The sequence below is a fragment of the Rattus norvegicus genome, chromosome 11 (genome assembly GCF_036323735.1).
Source record: "Rattus norvegicus strain BN/NHsdMcwi chromosome 11, GRCr8, whole genome shotgun sequence".
Lineage (NCBI taxonomy): Eukaryota > Metazoa > Chordata > Mammalia > Rodentia > Muridae > Rattus > Rattus norvegicus.
In genome coordinates, this window is record NC_086029.1 from 52,231,682 (window position 1) to 52,252,062 (window position 20,381).

The 20,381-nt window shown below is 37.6% G+C and overlaps 1 long non-coding RNA gene and 1 pseudogene across 1 annotated transcript in view; one reads left to right on the forward strand and one right to left on the reverse strand.

Annotated features, from left to right (window-relative positions):
- Positions 1 to 20,381, reverse strand: part of LOC134480982 (uncharacterized) — a 123,167-nt gene that overhangs the window by 54,714 nt on the left and 48,072 nt on the right. The window lies entirely within an intron of this gene.
- Positions 11,661 to 12,586, forward strand: Pes1-ps3 (pescadillo ribosomal biogenesis factor 1, pseudogene 3; annotated as a pseudogene).

Below are 20,381 nucleotides of genomic sequence, written 5' to 3' on the forward strand. Positions count from 1 at the left end.
AGAAGCAGGTGGAGGGGAAAGGGGGTATAGAAGAGGGAGGAAAGGGGGATAACATTTAAAATGTAAGTACATAAAATATCCAAGAAAAATAAAATGTAAAAATGATACAAAATATACATATACACAAATAAATAAATAAATAATAAAATGAATATTAAAAAATAAATAAAAAAGACATTCTAAGTGAAACTTTATTTTTAATAGGGGTTGAATAAAGTTTTAAGTTCTCAAGACCTCTCTTGAAATTGACATCCTACTTGACATAAAGAGACATGTTCATGGGTAACTGACATCCTGCTTGGCAACGTAAGACATGAATATTGGGCAAGTCAAATGGTACCGCCACAGTTAAATCACCCAACCAATTGGAACAGGGCAAATGTATAACTTTTTAATTATCTCTAAATCCTGATTGGTGGAATTACATGGCACAGATGTTTGTGGATTTCAGTCTTAAACACTCACTCTGTAGGATTCTGGCATAGGGTCAGAATCTAGCTCCCGGGTATGGGTTACATTCCTCATTCCTGATCAATTAGTCCTAGGGCAAATGCATAATATACTATCCCTGTCTGATTAAGATCTGCATACCTGTGGTTCATGGGGAGATTTCTGGATCCTAAAAATCTGAATTGAAAAGTAACATTTATTTCATTTTTTTTAATTAACTTGAGTATTTCTTATATACATTTCGAGTGTTATTCCCTTTCCCGGTTTCCGGGCAAACATCCCCCTCCCTCCTCCCCTTCCTTATGGGTGTTCCCCTCCCAACCCTCCCCCCACCTCCAGTTCTGTGAAGTCAGCATCTCTTTTTCTGTAGTTGTGCTTATTACCTACTGTGCTATCATCAACGGGATCTGAAGAATTATAAGAACAATAAACAAGTTATCTTGGAAGAGGGAAGTCTCACCCACACCACAATTATCACTGTGTCACTTCATTCATTAGTAAGCTTCACTGAAATGAGGAGTCACTCTAAATCTCTACCTCTGTAGGAGAGGACCTTTTTGTTATTATCCCTGTATCTGAAGGTACTCCTTCACACTAGTTGAAGATTTAGGATTATATTTTTTTAAAGCCAAAGAAATAAACAACAAAGAAATGAGAATCAAAAAGGGATCACAAAGTTAGTGGACATTTGGTTTATTTTAACTCTCTTCTCTGTTTTCTTGTAATAATTTATTTGTCAGCCTATAGATAGCCACTGCATGTCTGTGTTCAGGTTTGTATTGGCTGGTTTGCTTCAATCAATGGGTAGACTAGAAACAGTATTACTCAGTCAGTATTTATCACATGGAAGGATTACTGTTGAATCAACTCATCCTTTTTAACTCTTTCTGAGCTCCGGTTGGCTGGCTCAACTAAGCCATTCTGGGTCAAACTCCTCTTCAAGATGGCTGATTCAATCAGGCTTCTCTTACCTTCTTACTGAATTGCTCTGTTTGGCCTCAAAATGTCTCTAGCAATTTGTTCTAATCTTCTGGCTCCTTCTTATTCTCTGGCTTCAATTGCCTCTACTGCACCGAATGGAACTGAACTCAAGTCCATTGCACTGCTTTTTTTGCTGACTGACTGAGTTGAATTTCTGAATGCTGGAATTAAAGGCTTGTACCACCAAGCATATACCTAAGCTTTTCTCTACCTGGAACTTACTATCTACTAGAATAGCCTTGAACTCAGAGAACTGCTTGCCTGTCTCTTCAAATTAAAGTTGTGTCCATTCCAGTCAGAGTAGCCATGTCGTTGGATTCAAATTCCTCTACATGGCAATTTACAGAGACATGAATGGCTCTACTGTCATTTCAAAATTTATAAATGGAGTTATTTCCCTACAAACACACAATTACAGCTTCAGCTGTTCTTATTTATAACAAATGAAATGAAAAAGTCACAGATAATATCAAGCAAGTGAAAAGCATAACAGCTGAAACAATTTCCTTTTCTTAACTCTATTTTCTAAATTATCCCTTATTACTATTCTTCCTTTAGTCAACACTGATATTACTGCTGAGTTCTAATGCCTCTCATTTTCTTGTGTAGTAGTTAACAAGAAATTGAATATTATTAATTTCTTTTTGTGATTATCGATCCTTGGCAGGAAGCTTTTATTTTTTATTCTTTTTAATTAACTAAGAACTGTTCCGAGGATAATTACTTTCAGAGCTAGGAAACACATCTTTCTGATAATTTCAGATGTATTCAGTTTCTTAAAACTGTAAATAAAAATACTGAGTGATTTTCAGCCTATGACTAAGCAATCAATCAGAAGGCATTTTCCTAAATAAGTTTTTCCTAATGTCTTCATTTTTCCTCTGTTCCCATAATGATGTAGGAGTCTAAAATTAAGTATCAATGTTGTGGTTTGCTATCCATGAGTGACAGTTTGACATGTTTGACACTGATTAGTAGAATACTAAATATATAACTCGGCTGTATATTTTATGTATACTAGCATATATGAATAATTATTTCTTCATCTAATTATCCAACAATAAGCATTTTATGCTAATGCTGTGTTTCCATATCAGTCCTGAAGGTTTCAATATAATTCTATTTGTTTATTTTAGTAATCTTTCTGACTTTAAGAAAAACCAGTCATACTTATATGTGAAACATTTATTTTCTAACAAGAAGTACAATAAGTATTTTAGAAGCACAATTGGTTTCTGTGTCAACTTCACATAACTCTTTTTTAAAAAGCAGTATTTTCTTTCATTCTATTGTTCTATTAGTTTCTATATCCAACTTATACAGTTTTCTCTTTCATGCTAGAATGACTTATTTTTACTGGAGAATAATATAAAATAAAGAGAGGAAAACTTAATAAGCTTATTGATACAAACCTTATTATTGTACCTTGGTCCTAGCAGTTTAGATAAGGGAGTATATGTGTATAAACTAAAATCTATCAATATATCAAGCTATTATCAATTATCTATTGTTTATCTATCTATTATCAATTATCTAAGTATAAACCTTATGTCTAACAACATCATATTTTATTTTTTCACTATCTTTGCATATTTATTCACAATTCTATAACTACAAATAACTAAATAGAAATATTAAAGTGATATTTCTAACATTTACATACTACCAAAGTGTAAGCATTCATATATATATGTATGTGTATACATATATGTATATTTGTAAAAAACCTTCAATTATAAATTATTAGCTCCATCACTCTTCACTCAACTGTTTAGTTCCAACATAAATTTTCAGAAGTTTCATAATTGTTAAGCAATACTTTCAAGGGAAACATATTTGCCTAGTAGAGTTTAGTATTGCACATGTATACCACTATTATAGACTCACTGACTAAAAGAGTTTGTGTTAGCACATCTATGGTGACCTTGTAATGTTCAGCTTTTCTGATAAAGTGACTGCAACTATAAATGGTAACATTAAGATCATTTTTAATTTAAGATGTCCATGGATTTTGGCAAAGGTCAATTGTGGGATACACTTTTTTTCAGGAGCAATTATAAAATATGATTAAATGAAAAATACCGCCCGGCCCGCAGCAGCTCTCTGCTCCCAGACCCCGTGAGAGAGAGAGACCCAACCGCCTGGTCAGGTGGGCACTCCTGAGGCTGCAGAGCGGAAGAGACCACCAACACTGCTCACCCCTGCCCACATCCCTGGCCCAAGAGGAAACTGTATAAGGCCTCTGGGCTCCCGTGGGGGAGGGCCCAGGAGCAGCAGGACCCCTGCCTGAGACACCACCGGAACTTGAAAGAAACAGACCAGATAAACAGTTCTCTGCACCCAAATCCCGTGGGAGGGAGAGCTAAACCTTCAGAGAGGCAGACAAGCCTGGGAAACCAGAAGAGACTGCTCCCTACACACACATCTCGGACGCCAGAGGAAAAGGCCAAAGACCATCTGGAACCCTGGTGCACTGAAGCTCCCAGAAGGGACGGCACAGGTCTTCCTGGTTGCTGCCGCTGCAGAGAGCCCGTGGGCAGCAACCCACGAGCGAACTTGAGCCTCGGGACCACAGGTAAGACCAAATTTTCTGCTGCAAGAAAGCTGCCTGGTGAACTCAAGACACAGGCCCACAGGAACAGCTGAAGACCTGTAGAGAGGAAAAACTACACACCCGAAAGCAGAACACTCTGTCGCCATAACAGGCTGAAAGAAAACAGGAAAACAGGTCTACAGCACTCCTGACACACAGGCTTATAGGACAGTCTAGCCACTGTCAGAAATAGCAGAACAAAGTAACACTAGAGATAATCTGATGGCGAGAGGCAAGCGCAGAAACCCAAGCAACAGAAACCAAACTACATGGCACCATCGGAACACAATTCTCCCATCAAAAAAAACATGGAATATCCAAACACACCAGAAAAGCAAGATCTACTTTCAAAATCATTTTTGATCATGATGCTGGAGGACTTCAAGAAAGACATGAACACACTTAGGGAAGCACAGGAAAACATTAATAAACAAGTAGAAGCCTACAGAGAGGAATCGCAAAAATCCCTGAAAGAATTCCAGGAAAACACAATCAAACAGTTGAAGGAATTAAAAATGGAAATAGAAGCAATCAAGAAAGAACACATGGAAACAACCCTGGATATAGAAAACCAAAAGAAGAGACAAGGAGCTGTAGATACAAGCTTCACCAACAGAATACAAGAGATGGAAGAGAGAATCTCAGGAGCAAAAGATTCCATAGAAATCATTGACTCAACTGTCAAAGATAATGTAAAGTGGAAAAAGCTACTGGTCCAAAACATACAGGAAATCCAGGACTCAATGAGAAGATCAAACCTAAGGATAATAGGTATAGAAGAGAGTGAAGACTCCCAGCTCAAAGGACCAGTAAATATCTTCAACAAAATCATAGAAGAAAACTTCCCTAACCTAAAAAAAGAGATACCCATAGACATACAAGAAGCCTACAGAACTCCAAATAGATTGGACCAGAAAAGAAACACCTCCCGTCACATAATTGTCAAAACACCAAACGCACAAAATAAAGAAAGAATATTAAAAGCAGTAAGGGAAAAAGGTCAAGTAACATATAAAGGGAGACCTATCAGAATCAAACCAGACTTCTCGCCAGATACTATGAAGGCCAGAAGATCCTGGACTGATGTCATACAGACCCTAAGAGAACACAAATGCCAGCCCAGGTTACTGTGTCCTGCAAAACTCTCAATTAACATTGATGGAGAAACCAAGATATTCCATGACAAAACCAAATTTATACAATATCTTTCTACAAATCCAGCACTACAAAGGATAATAAATGGTAAAGCCCAACATAAGGAGGCAAGCTATACCCTAGAAGAAGCAAGAAACTAATCGTCTTGGCAACAAAACAAAGAGAATGAAAGCACAATAACATAACCTCACTTCCAAATATGAATATAATGGGAAGCAATAATCACTATTCCTTAATATCTCTCAATATCAATGGCCTCAACTCCCCAATAAAAAGACATAGATTAACAAACTGGATACGCAACGAGGACCCTGCATTCTGCTGCCTACAGGAAACACACCTCAGAGACAAAGACAGACACTACCTCAGAGTGAAAGGCTGGAAAACAACTTTCCAAGCAAATGGTCAGAAGAAGCAAGCTGGAGTAGCCATTCTAATATCAAATAAAATCAATTTTCAACTAAAAGTCATCAAAAAAGATAAGGAAGGACACTTCATATTCATCAAAGGAAAAATCCACCAAGATGAAGTCTCAATCCTAAATATCTATGCCCCAAATACAAGGGCACCTACATATGTAAAAGAAACCTTACTAAAGCTCAGAACACACATTGCACCTCACACAATAATAGTGGGAGATTTCAACACCCCACTCTCATCAATGGACAGATCATGGAAACAGAAATTAAACAGAAATGTAGACAGACTAAGAGAAGTCATGAGCCAAATGGACTTAACGGATATTTATAGAACATTCTATCCTAAAGCAAAAGGATATACCTTCTTCTCAGCTCCTCATGGTACTTTCTCCAAAATTGACCATATAATTGGTCAAAAAACGGGCCTTAACAGGTACAGAAAGATAGAAATAATCCCGTGGGTGCTATCAGACCACCAAGGCCTAAAACTGGTCTTCAATAACAAAAAGGGAAGAATGCCCACATATACGTGGAAATTGAACAATGCTCTACTCAATGATAACCTGGTCAAGGAAGAAATAAAGAAAGAAATTAAAAACTTTTTAGAATTTAATGAAAATGAAGGTACAACATACCCAAACTTATGGGACACAATGAAAGCTGTGCTAAGAAGAAAACTCATAGCGCTGAGTGTCTGCAGAAAGAAACAGGAAAGAGCATATGTCAGCAGCTTGACAGCACACCTAAAAGCTCGAGAACAAAAAGAAGCAAATACACCCAGGAGGAGTAGAAGGCAGGAAATAATCAAACTCAGAGCTGAAATCAACCAAGTAGAAACAAAAAGGACCATAGAAAGAATCAACAGAACCAAAAGTTGGTTCTTTGAGAAAATCAACAAGATAGATAAACCCTTAGCCAGACTAACGAGAGGACACAGAGAGTGCGTCCAAATTAACAAAATCAGAAATGAAAAGGGAGACATAACTACAGATTCAGAGGAAATTCAAAAAATCATCAGATCTTACTATAAAAACCTATATTCAACAAAACTTGAAAATCTTCAGGAAATGGACAATTTCCTAGACAGATACCAGGTATCGAAGTTAAATCAGGAACAGATAAACCAGTTAAACAACCCCATAACTCCTAAGGAAACAGAAGCAGTCATTAAAGGTCTCCCAACCAAAAAGAGCCCAGGTCCAGACGGGTTTAGTGCAGAATTCTATCAAACCTTCATAGAAGACCTCATACCAATATTATCCAAACTATTCCACAAAATTGAAACAGATGGAGCCCAACCGAATTCCTTCTACGAAGCCACAATTACTCTTATACCTAAACCACACAAAGACCCAACAAAGAAAGAGAACTTCAGACCAATTTCCCTTATGAATATCGATGCAAAAATACTCAATAAAATTCTGGCAAACCGAATTCAAGAGCATATCAAAACAATCATCCACCATGATCAAGTAGGCTTCATCCCAGGCATGCAGGGATGGTTTAATATACGGAAAACCATCAACGTGATACATCATATAAACAAACTGAAAGAACAGAACCACATGATCATTTCATTAGATGCTGAGAAAGCATTTGACAAAATTCAACACCCCTTCATGATAAAAGTCCTGGAAAGAATAGGAATTCAAGGCCCATACCTAAACATAGTAAAAGCCATATACAGCAAACCAGTTGCTAACATTAAACTAAATGGAGAGAAACTTGAAGCAATCCCACTAAAATCAGGGACTAGACAAGCCTGCCCACTCTCTCCCTACTTATTCAATAAGTTCTTGAAGTTCTAGCCAGAGCAATCAGACAACAAAAGGAGATCAAGGGGATACAGATCGGAAAAGAAGAGGTCAAAATATCACTATTTGCATATGACATGATAGTATATTTAAGTGATCCCAAAAGTTCCACCAGAGAACTACTAAAGCTGATAAACAACTTCAGCAAAGTGGCTGGGTATAAAATTAACTCAAATAAATCAGTTGCCTTCCTCTATACAAAAGAGAAACAAGCCGAGAAAGAAATTAGGGAAACGACACCCTTCATAATAGACCCAAACAATATAAAGTACCTCGGTGTGACTTTAACCAAGCAAGTAAAAGATCTTCAAGATCTTCAAATAAGAACTTCAAGACACTGAGGAAAGAAATTGAAGAAGACCTCAGAAGATGGAAAGATCTCCCATGCTCATGGATTGGCAGGATTAATATATTAAAATGGCCATTTTACCAAAAGCGATCTACAGATTCAATGCAATCCCCATCAAAATACCAATCCAATTCTTCAAAGAGTTAGACAGAACAATTTGCAAATTCATCTGGAATAACAAAAAACCCAGGATAGCTAAACCTATCCTCAACAATGAAAGGACTTCAGGGGGAATCACTATCCCTGAACTCAAGCAGTATTACAGAGCAATAGTGATAAAAACTGCATGGTATTGGTACAGAGACAGACAGATAGTCCAATGGAATAGAATTGAAGACCCAGAAATGAACCCACACACCTATTGCCACTTGATTTTTGACAAAGGAGCCAAAACCATCCAATGGAAAAAAGATAGCATTTTCAGCAAATGGTGCTGGTTCAACTGGAGGGCAACATGTAGAAGATTGCAGATCGATCCATGCTTATCACCCTGTACAAAGCTTAAGACCAAGTGGATCAAGGACCTCCTCATCAAACCAGACACACTCAAACGAATAGAAGAAAAACTAGGGAAGCATCTGGAACACATGGGTACTGGAAAAAAATTCCTGAACAAAACTCCAATGGCTTATGCTCTAAGATCAAGAATCGACAAATGGGATCTCATAAAACTGCAAAGCTTCTGTAAGGCAAAGGACACTGTGGTTAGGACAAAACGGCATGAACAGATTGGGAAAAGATCTTTACCAATTCTACAACAGATAGAGGCCTTATATCCAAAATATACAAAGAACTCAAGAAGTTAGACCGCAGGGAAACAAATAACCCTATTAAAAAATGGGGTTCAGAGCTAAACAAAGAATTCACAGCTGAGGAATGCCGAATGGCTGAGAAACACCTAAAGAAATGTTCAACATCTTTAGTCATAAGGGAAATGCAAATCAAAACAACCCTGAGATTTCACCTCACACCAGTGAGAATGGCTAAGATCAAAAACTCAGGTGACAGCAGATGCTGGCGAGGATGTGGAGAAAGTGGAACACTCCTCCATTGTTGGTGGGATTGCAGACTGGTAAAACCATTCTGGAAATCAGTCTGGAGGTTCCTCAGAAAATTGGACATTGAACTGCCTGAGGATCCAGCTATACCTCTCTTGGGCATATACCCAAAAGATGCCTCAACATATAAAAGAGACACGTGCTCCACTATGTTCATCGCAGCCTTATTTATAATAGCCAGAAACTGGAAAGAACCCAGGTGCCCTTCAACAGAGGAATGGATACAGAAAATGTGGTACATCTACACAATGGAATATTACTCAGCTATCAAAAACAACGAGTTTATGAAATTCGTAGGCAAATGGTTGGAACTGGAAAATATCATCCTGAGTGAGCTAACCCAATCACAGAAAGACATACATGGTATGCACTCATTGATAAGTGGCTATTAGCCCAAATGCTTGAATTACCCTAGATCCCTAGAACAAACGAAACTCAAGACAGATGATCAAAATGTGAATGCTTCACTCCTTCTTTAAATGAGGAAAAAGAATACCCTTGGCAGGGAAGGGAGAGGCAAAGATTAAAACAGAGACTGAAGGAACACCCATTCAGAGCCTGCCCCACATGTGGCCCATACATATACAGCCACCCAATTAGACAAGATGGATGAAGCAAAGAAGTGCAGACCGACAGGAGCCGGATGTAGATCGCTCCTGAGAGACACAGCCAGAATACAGCAAATACAGAGGCGAATGCCAGCAGCAAACCACTGAACTGAGAATAGGTCCCCCGTTGAAGGAATCAGAGAAAGAACTGGAAGAGCTTGAAGGTGCTCGAGACCCCAAAAGTACAACAACGTCAAGCAACCAGAGCTTCCAGGGACTAAGCCACTACCTAAAGACTATACATGGACTGACCCTGGACTCTGACCCCATAGGTAGCAATGAATATCCTAGTAAGAGCACCAGTGGAAGGGGAAGCCCTGGGTCCTGCTAAGACTGAACCCCCAGTGAACTAGTCTATGGGGGGAGGGCGGCAATGGGGGGAGGGTTGGGAGGGGAACACCCATAAGTAAGGGGAGGAGGGAGGGGGATTCTTGTCCGGAAACCGGGAAAGGGAATAACACTTGAAATGTATATAAGAAATACTCAAGTTAATAAAAAAAAAAAAAAAGAAAGAAAGAAAAATACCAGCTGTATTAACTCCCAAACTACTGGCCTCAAGTTGTTAGAGCAGACAACTGTTTAAGCTCTAAAATTATCCAAATATTTAATTATTATTCTATGATCTCTAAAACTTTTCCCATATACAATAAATTTATATGAATTAAAATATACAAACCTTAACAATAACTTATTAAAATGTGTTCAAATGGAGAGTGGTGATCGCATGACAGTTCACTTTTGTAAATGCCTCCATTAGTGGTGGTCGGCATCTGTGTGAGAGGCTTCAAGGCTCCTGACATCCAAAATAGAGGAAATGAAGTGTCACTAAGACTTGTGAAAGAAGCAAGGTGAGAGCTGAGCCATGATAGAGCTGAGAGATGCACTGCCGAGATGGGTAGTGATCCACAGGAGCAAAGATACTCAAGGACCCAGATTGCTTGCATCCATCTGTGGGGCTCAGGTGAATGGAGAGACGATGACTAAGACACCTGCCTTAAGTGTTCTCTATGTTGAATGATAGATTAGCTTATGTATCCACTTGTCATAATGTGATCGTAACATCTCAGAATGCCCCTGAATTTCATCATAGGAATGTATATAATTACACATAGGCTTAAGGGAATAATCAGGGGGTAAATTTCATCACCTGAAAGCCAATTACATGAAGATAAATTAGTAACTAAGGGATTGTAGTAGTTTGAATGTGAGTGACCCTCATAGACACATATATTTGAATGCCTGGTTCCCAGTTTTTGGAAGTATTTGTGTGTAGGAGATGTGGCCTTGTTGGGGAATGTATACCAATGGGGACAGGCTCTGAGCACATGTCATTGCCATTCCCAGTTAACCAGGTCTTTGATTCTTAATCCTCATTTTCTCAAGAAATAAGCAGATAGCTACTACTCAAGAGCCATGCTTGCCTCTCTGCTGCCATGCTCCCCACCATGATGGTTATGGACTGTAACATTCTGGAGCCAAATCAACACTTTCTTCCATCTCAAGTTGACTTGGTAATAGTGTCTCTATCATAATATAAAAAGTGATTGACATAGCTTATCTCCAAAAAGTTGTTAATAAGGGCACAGCTCTGACGTATTGCATATGTTCTTAATACCAGTTTATGCAGGATCAGTCCTTCTAATCATCATACTCACATGTATCTGTGTAAGTACATATATGTATGTAGTTCATACTCTCAAGTATTACTTAAATAGAAATGTCTAAATTTGATTGTCACCATGGTGGGGAAACTCATAGTATTATTCAATGGAAATGAAAGGCACAGACAATTAAGTAGATAAATAGACTAATAGTTACAATGTAAAACATAAATGAATGAATAAGTAGATATATTTGGTTACAGAGAAATTTAGTCTTTGGAGAAATATTGCTTGTAAAATTGTTAAAATATCTCTAAAAATGCTTCACCTGAGATCATCCTTATTGCTGATCAATAAGATATTATTTAAATGCTACCAACTCGTGAGTTAATACATTATGTCAGAAGCTGCTTTCAAAACACATGTACATTGACTATATTATTCAGAAAAATATGCCATAATTTTCATTTATAATAAAAGTCATTAGTACCTGTTGAATACTAATGATGAATAATTTATAATTATAATGTCTAACGGATGCTAATAATTACTGAACCACAGTACAGTTTCTACGTGAAGGGGTATAGAATAAGGGATGTGTTGGGATGGAATGGGATGTTTTGTGGGACCTTGATTATACCTTGTCAATGTGCTTCCTCTTATCCATCTTCCCTCGGCCAGGAAAGTGCCTTGTACAAACCATTCAGCTGTGCCACCGGCTCACTGTGGAGTTCCTGCACAAAGTCATCACTGCCAGGTCCCTGTACATGGTCTACCTGTCCATTAAAGGCATTTACTATCAGGCTGAGGTGCTGGGTCAGCATATGGATTATACCCTATGCTTTCTCCCATAATCATCCAACAGATGTGGACTAGGGTCATGGCCACATTTACTGAGCTCTACACCACTTTTTGGCTTTCTCAATATCTGCCTCTACCAGTCACTCAAACTTCACTCCACACCCAAGCTTAAAGGTCAAGCCCAAGCAGAGACAAAGGTCAGCAAAGACAAATTTGCAGTTGACTCTGAGAGTTCTATGAAGAAACTGGCTGCCCTCAGTGCCACCCTGACTCGAGTGGTGGTACTTGTTATAGATGAGGATGAGACTGATGAGTTTTCTACCAACAGGGAGGTGACAGCGTAGGAGGAAGGTTGAAGGAAAGAGCTGAAAGCACAAGAAGAGCACAAGAAACTCTCTGAAGGCCTGAAGTTCTTCCTGAACTGAGAGGTGCCCTGTGAAGTATTAGCCTTCATCATCAGAAGTATTGATGGGAATGTATCCTGGGACAAATCTTTGAGCATCAGAGCCACATATGACATCACAGACTGTTGCATCACCCACAAGATTGTTGACTGGCGGGGGCAGCAAACCCCCTTCATTGGCAGGTACTATGTACAGCCTCAGTAGAAGTTTATGTGAATGCCCAGCTCCTCCTTTACCTTTCACCCTTCATGTCTGAGAAGAAAGGAGATTACATTCTACCCGAGAAGCTAAAGCTCCTGGCTCTGCAGTGGGAAGAAGACACAAGAAACTTGCTTCATCATGCTCATCTATGATACATGAACTCTGACAACGTTGCTCTAGTGCCAGTCCACAATAGGCCAAGCACATACATATAATTCTCAAATCTAGACAGCCAGTGTGCATCCTGCAGACAGAGTATGTGTAGTACTTTCAGTCTTCTAATAGACATCATTTAACAACACCCAAGCAGCTGATAAAACATAAATACAAAATACCAATGCATGTCTACAGAAAAGAAGAGAAATATGGTGGCAGAATTCATGTCTCATTGATGAGCATGATGAAGCCCTGGATTTGATCCATAGTGGAATACAAAACTTGTATGATCAAGTACACCTATTATCTCAGAAATCAGGACACAAATGAATGAAAATTTGAGCTTCCTTTACACAGTGATTTTTAAAGCAAACATGGGGCACATAATAACTGCCTGCAGAAAATTACTTGTGTCTAGTCAAAGTTATGCAGTGCCATAACCTCAATGCAATCTATGGGAAGATACTTACATTGTTAAAGACTATAGAAGATTTTACAAACATCTTATGAGCAGTCACACTGCTCTCAAAAAGTAGTTGGGTTCTTTGTGGGAATAGCTATTGTAGTAATTCCCTATGATGAAATTTCCATCCAGCAACAGGGCTGCTCTGGCAAGGTACCACAACCAAAGACTTCTAGATTTATGTGATAGGGATGGAATACACATACTTCCTCCTAGATTACATTATAATCTGGCTGAAAAATGGACATACTCTTAGTATACACCTTTAATCCTAAACAATGTATGTTAGTGGTGGTTTGTAGATGGAAGTAACTATGTTTAAAAGTGACACCTAATTGAGGAGCAGATGAAGTGATGAATCAGAGAAAGACTTGGCAGAATGAATCTGAGATATAGGACATGCCCAACACTTACAAGAATAGTACAGTAAAGAAGCTACTTAAAAGGGTAAAGGGCAGTCTTCTGGCCAGCATCTTCTGTTCCCCCAAGACACCACATCCTAAAGGCATGTCAGGAATTCCACTGCGTGCAGGGCAACTTGTAAGCAGCTCACAGCTGCTGGGAATCACAAAGAGCCCAGTGGACTCAGAACCCATCACCTCACAAATGCCATAACACATGGATTCCATTCCACTTCTGGCTGGTACCTGCTTGCTGGGCAGATTCCAGCTTGTCAGCTTCTCTGAAGATCCCACAAACATTCAGCTCCATGCAGGGTGGCTGGGCAATTGATACCGTAGTCTGAAAACCTCCCATTGGCTCTTCTATATACAGGGCAACTGATCCCATGTCCAAAGGCCTCCCAGGAGAACAACTACCCACAGGAGAACAGCTTGACTGTTCCTCTGAAGATCCAAGAGTCTGAAGGCCTCCCAGCAGGCCTCCCAGAACAGCCACTGTGGCCAGAGCAACAGGTCACCCATGTACTTGTCCCTCTGAAGACCACACAATCTTAAGACCCCACAGGAGGTCTGCTACAGCCAGGACCACAGTCTTACCAGGAAACCTGAAGCAAACCAGGGACACAATAGGCAGGCTCAAGACAGAGAAATCCAGACCAGCAAACACCAGGGATAACCTGATGGCAAAAGGCAAGCATAAGACCAAAAGTAACAGAAGCCAATATACTGTGGCATCATCAGAACCCAGTTCTTCCACCACAGCAAGTCCTGAATAGAACATCCCTGAAAATCAGGAAGCTGATATACATTCCTATTTCATGAAGATAATAAAGTCCTTAAAGGGGGAAATAACAAACTCATTGAGTGAAATACAAGAAAACACAGGTAAAGAGGTAGAAGTCCTTAAAGAGGAAATAAATAAATTCCTTAAAGAAATATAGGAAAACTCAGTCAACAGGTGAAGAAACCGAACGTGGTCCAAACTTAAAAGTAGAAGTAGAAACAATGAAGAACACACAAATGAAGGCAACTGTTGAAATGTAAAAACCTAGGAAAGAGGTCAGGAATTACACATGTAAGCATCACCAATAGAATATAAGAGGTAGAAAATACCTTAGAAGATATTGAAACAATCATTAAAGAAAGTTCAAAACATAAAAAATTCCTAACCCAAAAAAATCCAGGAAATCCAGGACACAAAGAAAAGACAAAATCTGAGAATAATAGAAATAGAGAAGAGGGAGGAATTCCAGTTCAAAGGACCCAAAAACATCTTCAACAAAATTATAGAAGAAAATTCCCTGAGCCTAAAGAAAGAGATGGCCATAAATGTACAAGAAGCCTATAGAACACCAAATAAATTTGACAAGAAAAGAAAATTATCTCATCACATAATAATGAAAATGCTAAATGCATAGAACAAAGAAAGGATATTAAAAGCTGCAAGGGAAAAGGGCCAAGTAAAATATAAAGGCAGACGTATCACAATTACACCAGACTTCTTATCATAGACACTAAAAGTCAGAAAAGCCTAGAGAGAGGTCATGCAGACTCTAAGAGAACACAGATGCTAGTTCAGGATACTATACTCAGCAAAACTTTCAGTCAACATAGATGGAGAAACCAAAATATTTTAGGAAACAACAAATTCAAACAATATCTGTCTACCAACCCAATCCTATAGAGGACTTTGAAAACTCCAACACAAGGAGGGTCCCTACACCTTGGAAAAAACAAGATAGTAATCATTTCACAACAAAACCAAAAGGAGAGAATCAAATGCACATAATGCTACCTAGAACACAAACATAACAAGAACTAGCAATCATCTGTCTTTAATATCTCTAAATATTAAGGGACATGACTCACCTAAAAAGACAAACCCACAGGTTTAATACAAAAGCAGAATCCATCATTTTGCTGCATAAAAACAACATACTTCAATAACATAGATAGACACTCTCTAAGTGTAAAAGGCTGGAAAAGTCTTCCAAGCAAATTGTCCCAATATCCTATAATCTAATTAAATAAATTTTCAACCAAAAACTATCAAGTGAGATGGGGAAGGACACTTCATATTCATCAAAGGAAAAATCCACAAAGTAAAAGTTGCAATTCTGAATATCTACACTCCAAATGCAATGGCACTCACATCTATATAAGAAACTTTACTAAAGCCCAAAATACACATTGATCTCCACACATTAATAGTGGGAGACTTCAAAACCCTACTCTCACTAATGGACAGATCATTGAAACAGAAACTAAACAGAGACACAATGAAACTTACAGAGGTTATGAACCAAATGGATTTAACAGATATCTACAGAACATTTCACCCTAAAACGAAAGAATATACCTTCTTCTCAGCACCTTATGAACCTTCTCCAAAATTGATCATATAATTGATCACAAAACAATCCTCAACCAATACAAGAAAACTGAAATAATCCCATGCATCCTATTAGATTACCAGGGACTAAGAGTGGTTTTTAATAACAACAAAGCAAACAGAAAACCCACATATCCATGGAAGCTGAACAAGTCTCTACTCAATGATAACTTGTTCAAGGAAGAAATAAAGAAAAAATAAAGATTTTCTAGAATTTATTAAAAATGACGACACAGAATACCCCAATTTATGGGACCCAATGAAATCAGTGCTAAGAGGAAAATTCATAGCACTAAGTGCCCTAGTAAACGAGACATCCTACTTTAGCAACTTAACAGCAAACCTGAGCGCTCTAGAACAAGAAGTAGCAAACACACCCAAGAGAACGAGATGGCAGGAAATAGGGCTGAAATCAACCAAATAGAAACAAAGATAACTACACAAATAATCAACACAGCCAAAAACTGTTTCTTTGAGAGAATTAACAAGATAGATAAACCCATAGCCAAAATAATAAAGTATCAAGAGACAGTATCAAAATTATCAAAATCAGAAATGAACAGGGAAATATAACAACAGAGACTGAGGAAATGAAAAAGAAATCAGATCCTACTACAAAAGATTATACTTAGCAAAACTGGAAAATCTCAAAATGGATGCTTTTATAGATAGATACCACATACCAAAGTTAAATCAAGATCAGGTAAATGAAGTACAAGTCATTAAAAACCCTCCCAACCAGTAAAAGCTAAGGGCTAGATGGCTTTAGTGCAGAATTCAACCAGACCTTCAAAGAAGAGCTAATGCCAATATTTTTCAAACCATTCATAAAACAGAAACAGAAGAAACACAACCTAATTCATTCTAAGAAACTACAGTATCTCTATTACCTAACCACACAGGGACCCAACAAATAAGAGAACTTCAGACCAATTTCACTCATGAATATCGATGCAAAAATGCTCAATAAAATTCTTGCAAACCAAATTCAAGAACACAACAAAATAATTCACTATGATCAAGCAGGCTTCATTCTAGGGATGAAACGTTGGTTCAATATATGAATATCCATTAATGTAATCTGCTCTATAAACAAACTCAAAGAAAAAAATTGCATGATCATCTCCTTAGATGCTGAAAAAGCACTTGCAAAATACAACACCCTTTGGTGTTAAAATTATTGGAGAGAATGGGAATTAAAGACCCATACCTAAACCTAATAAAAACAAATTACAGCAAACCAACGGACAATATCAAATTAAATGGAGAGAAACTTGAAACAATCCCACTAAAATCAGGGACAAGACAAGGATGCAGACTCTCCCCCTATCTATTCAATATAGTACTCAAAGTGCTAGCTAGAGCAATAAAACAACAAAAGGACATAAAGGAATACAAATTGGCAAAGAAGTCAGGTATTACTATTTGCAGGTGATATGATAGTATACATTAGCGACCCCAAAAGTTCTACCAGAGAGTTTCTACAGCTGATAAACAACTTCAACAAAGTGGCTGCATATATAATTAACTCAAACAAATCAGTAGCCTTCCTCTACTCAAAGGATAAATGGACTGAGAAAGAAATTAGCTAAACAACACCCTTCATAATAGTCACAAAAGATATAAAATGGTGTGACTCTAACCAAACAAGTGAAAGATCTGTACGACAATAACTTCAAGTCACTTAAAGAAATCAAAGAGTTCATAAAATGAAAAGATGCACCATGTTCATGGATTGACAGAATTAACATAGTGAAAATGGCCATACTACCAAAAGCAATCTACAGATTCAATGCAATCCCAATCAAAATTCTAATACAATTCTTAAAAAACATGGAAATAGGAATTCTCAAATTCATCTGAAAAACACAAAACAGAATAGCAAAAACAATTCTTAACAATAAAAGAACTTCTTGGGGGAGGGAATTACCATTCCTGACTTCAAGTTATATATACTACAGAGCAATAGTGATAAAAACAACTGCATGATATTAGTATAGAGACCTACAAGTTGATCAAGGGAATAGAATTAAAGACCCAAAATAAAACCACACACTTATGGACACTTGATCTTTGACAAAGAAGCCAAAAATATGCAATGGGTAAAAGAAATCATCTTCAATAAATGGTGCTGACCAATTGGCAATCTGTATATTGAAAAATGAAAATTAATCTATATTTGTCAACTTGCACAAAGCTCAAGACCACCTGGATTGAAGACCTCAACATAAAACCAGATACAGTGCATCTAATAGAATATAAAGTGGGAAAGAGCCTCAAACACATGGGAACAGTGGAAAATTTCGTGATCAGAACACCAATGGCTTATGCCCTAAGATCAACAATTGACAAATGGGAACTCATAAAATTGAAAGGCCTCTCCAAGGCAAAGGACACGCTCAAGAGAACCTCATTTGAAAAATCTAGCACTAATATGTACATGGCTACAATCCTATCTATGGTAACTAGAGACAGGAATCCCCTAGGAGCTTGCTGACAAACCATATTAGCCTATCAAGTTTATAATTTTAGATTCTGTCTCAAGACAACAAGTCAAAAAAGGAAAGCAAAAGCCACATTTTATATTTTATTTTTCTTCTAACTACTTGCTTTAGGGAAACAATCACAATCCCACATGCATGTATATTACACAAATATTCACCAATGAACATAAAACTTGCACACATACATGTGCACACACACACACAAATTCACACACACAAACACACATCTCAGATGCACATATATCACACATAAATACACATATAAACACCTCATATACTCATAAACATATACCCTACACAAACAGAAAAATATACACACTATAGCATACACCTCTCTCTCTCTCTCTCTCTCTCTCTCTCTCTTTCTCTTTATCACACACACACACACACACAAACTTCTCTCACACATCCATACTTATATGCATACAACACGCATGCACACACACACACACACACACACACACCTCTCACACATCCATACTTACATGCATAGAACACACACGCACACACACACAAACACACACACACACACCTCTCACACATCCATACTTACATACATACAACACGCACACACACGCACACATACACACACCTCTCACACATCCATACTTACATACATACAACACGCACGCACACACACACACACACACACACACACACACAGACACACTCAGAAAAAATGTAACTTTTCTGACTAGGAATTATTATGTCATTCTAATTAGCCCCTGCTTTATATATCTAAAACTTTTCAACTTGGCTCATGGAGACAGGTAAAATTTCCAGATTTTCAGTAGCAATGGACATAAGTATTATTAACACCCCTTGGTGATTCTGTTCAAAACAAAGATATTTACGCTCCACCCAGGTATGTGTTTGTTTATACTCAACTGTTTCCTTTAAGACAAGCCTTTTTTCTCTTCAAGTCTTTCTTTGTACAGCAGGGAATTGATTATTTGGACTTATTCACAAAATAGCAGGCACAAGAAACCATTTCCTCTTCTTTTTCCTGAAACAACCTCAACAAAGCTATAAAAAGAACATTACTTGTTTCCTTTACTTCTCTTTTCTCTGGAAATAACTTGTTGATTGATTGAAAATGAGGAATTTTCATAAATTAATGTACATGTCTTCACTTATGTCTTCACATATCCTTCACTTATTATAATTTTATTAAGAGTTTAAGTCACAGTGCAAATAAGTATTTCAATAACAATATAGTTTAAACATTTTCATAAGTTCATAAAACAATGAAAATGTTTCAGGTTTTTAAAAATTTTTCTATACATAGTTATAAACCAGTGTTGTGATTTTTATATAAAATATGTAATATGGCTCTTTTATTGATGACTTGGTACTTATTCTAAAACTCAAGTTGTCCTTTGAGTTAGTGATTAAATACGTAAAAAATAGCCTTAGCAATGGGTTGATCCACTGATGGATTAATAATTGAATTGATGATTTAGAGGTTGGAGAACTTGGAAATTGGGGCCAAACTGGATGAAATGTGTCATTGTGGGGGAAAATCATTTTCTTAATCCCTCTCCCTCTGCTAACTGGCTGTTGTCAAGCAAACACTTTTCCATTTTCATGATCACGAGCTACACTGTTTGTGCTTTGCCATAGCCTAACAATGGATGGAGACAGCTGATGATAGATTGAAAAGTTAGCAAACTTGAGCCCAATAAATCTTTTCTCCCTTATTTGAATTTCCCAACTATTTGTCAAAGAAAAGAAAACTAATACAGAAAGTTAATACTGCAATCAGGGATAGGTCTTTTTTTTATTTTTGAGATTATATTTAACCATTTAGTTCAAAAATATTTATTCTTAAGTTTCAGGAAAACTCAAAATGTAGAGGATCCAGCTAATAAATCTTAGCATGCTGTAAATGAAATTGATGGGTCCTTTTTGTAGGAATTAAGAATACTGGACCAGAAATAAGAATGCAGATGTGAGGTGTGCTGGTGATATTTCATATGGGAAAGGGGGCTCCACCTACAGTAAATCTAGTAAGCGTCAGTCGTCTATCTT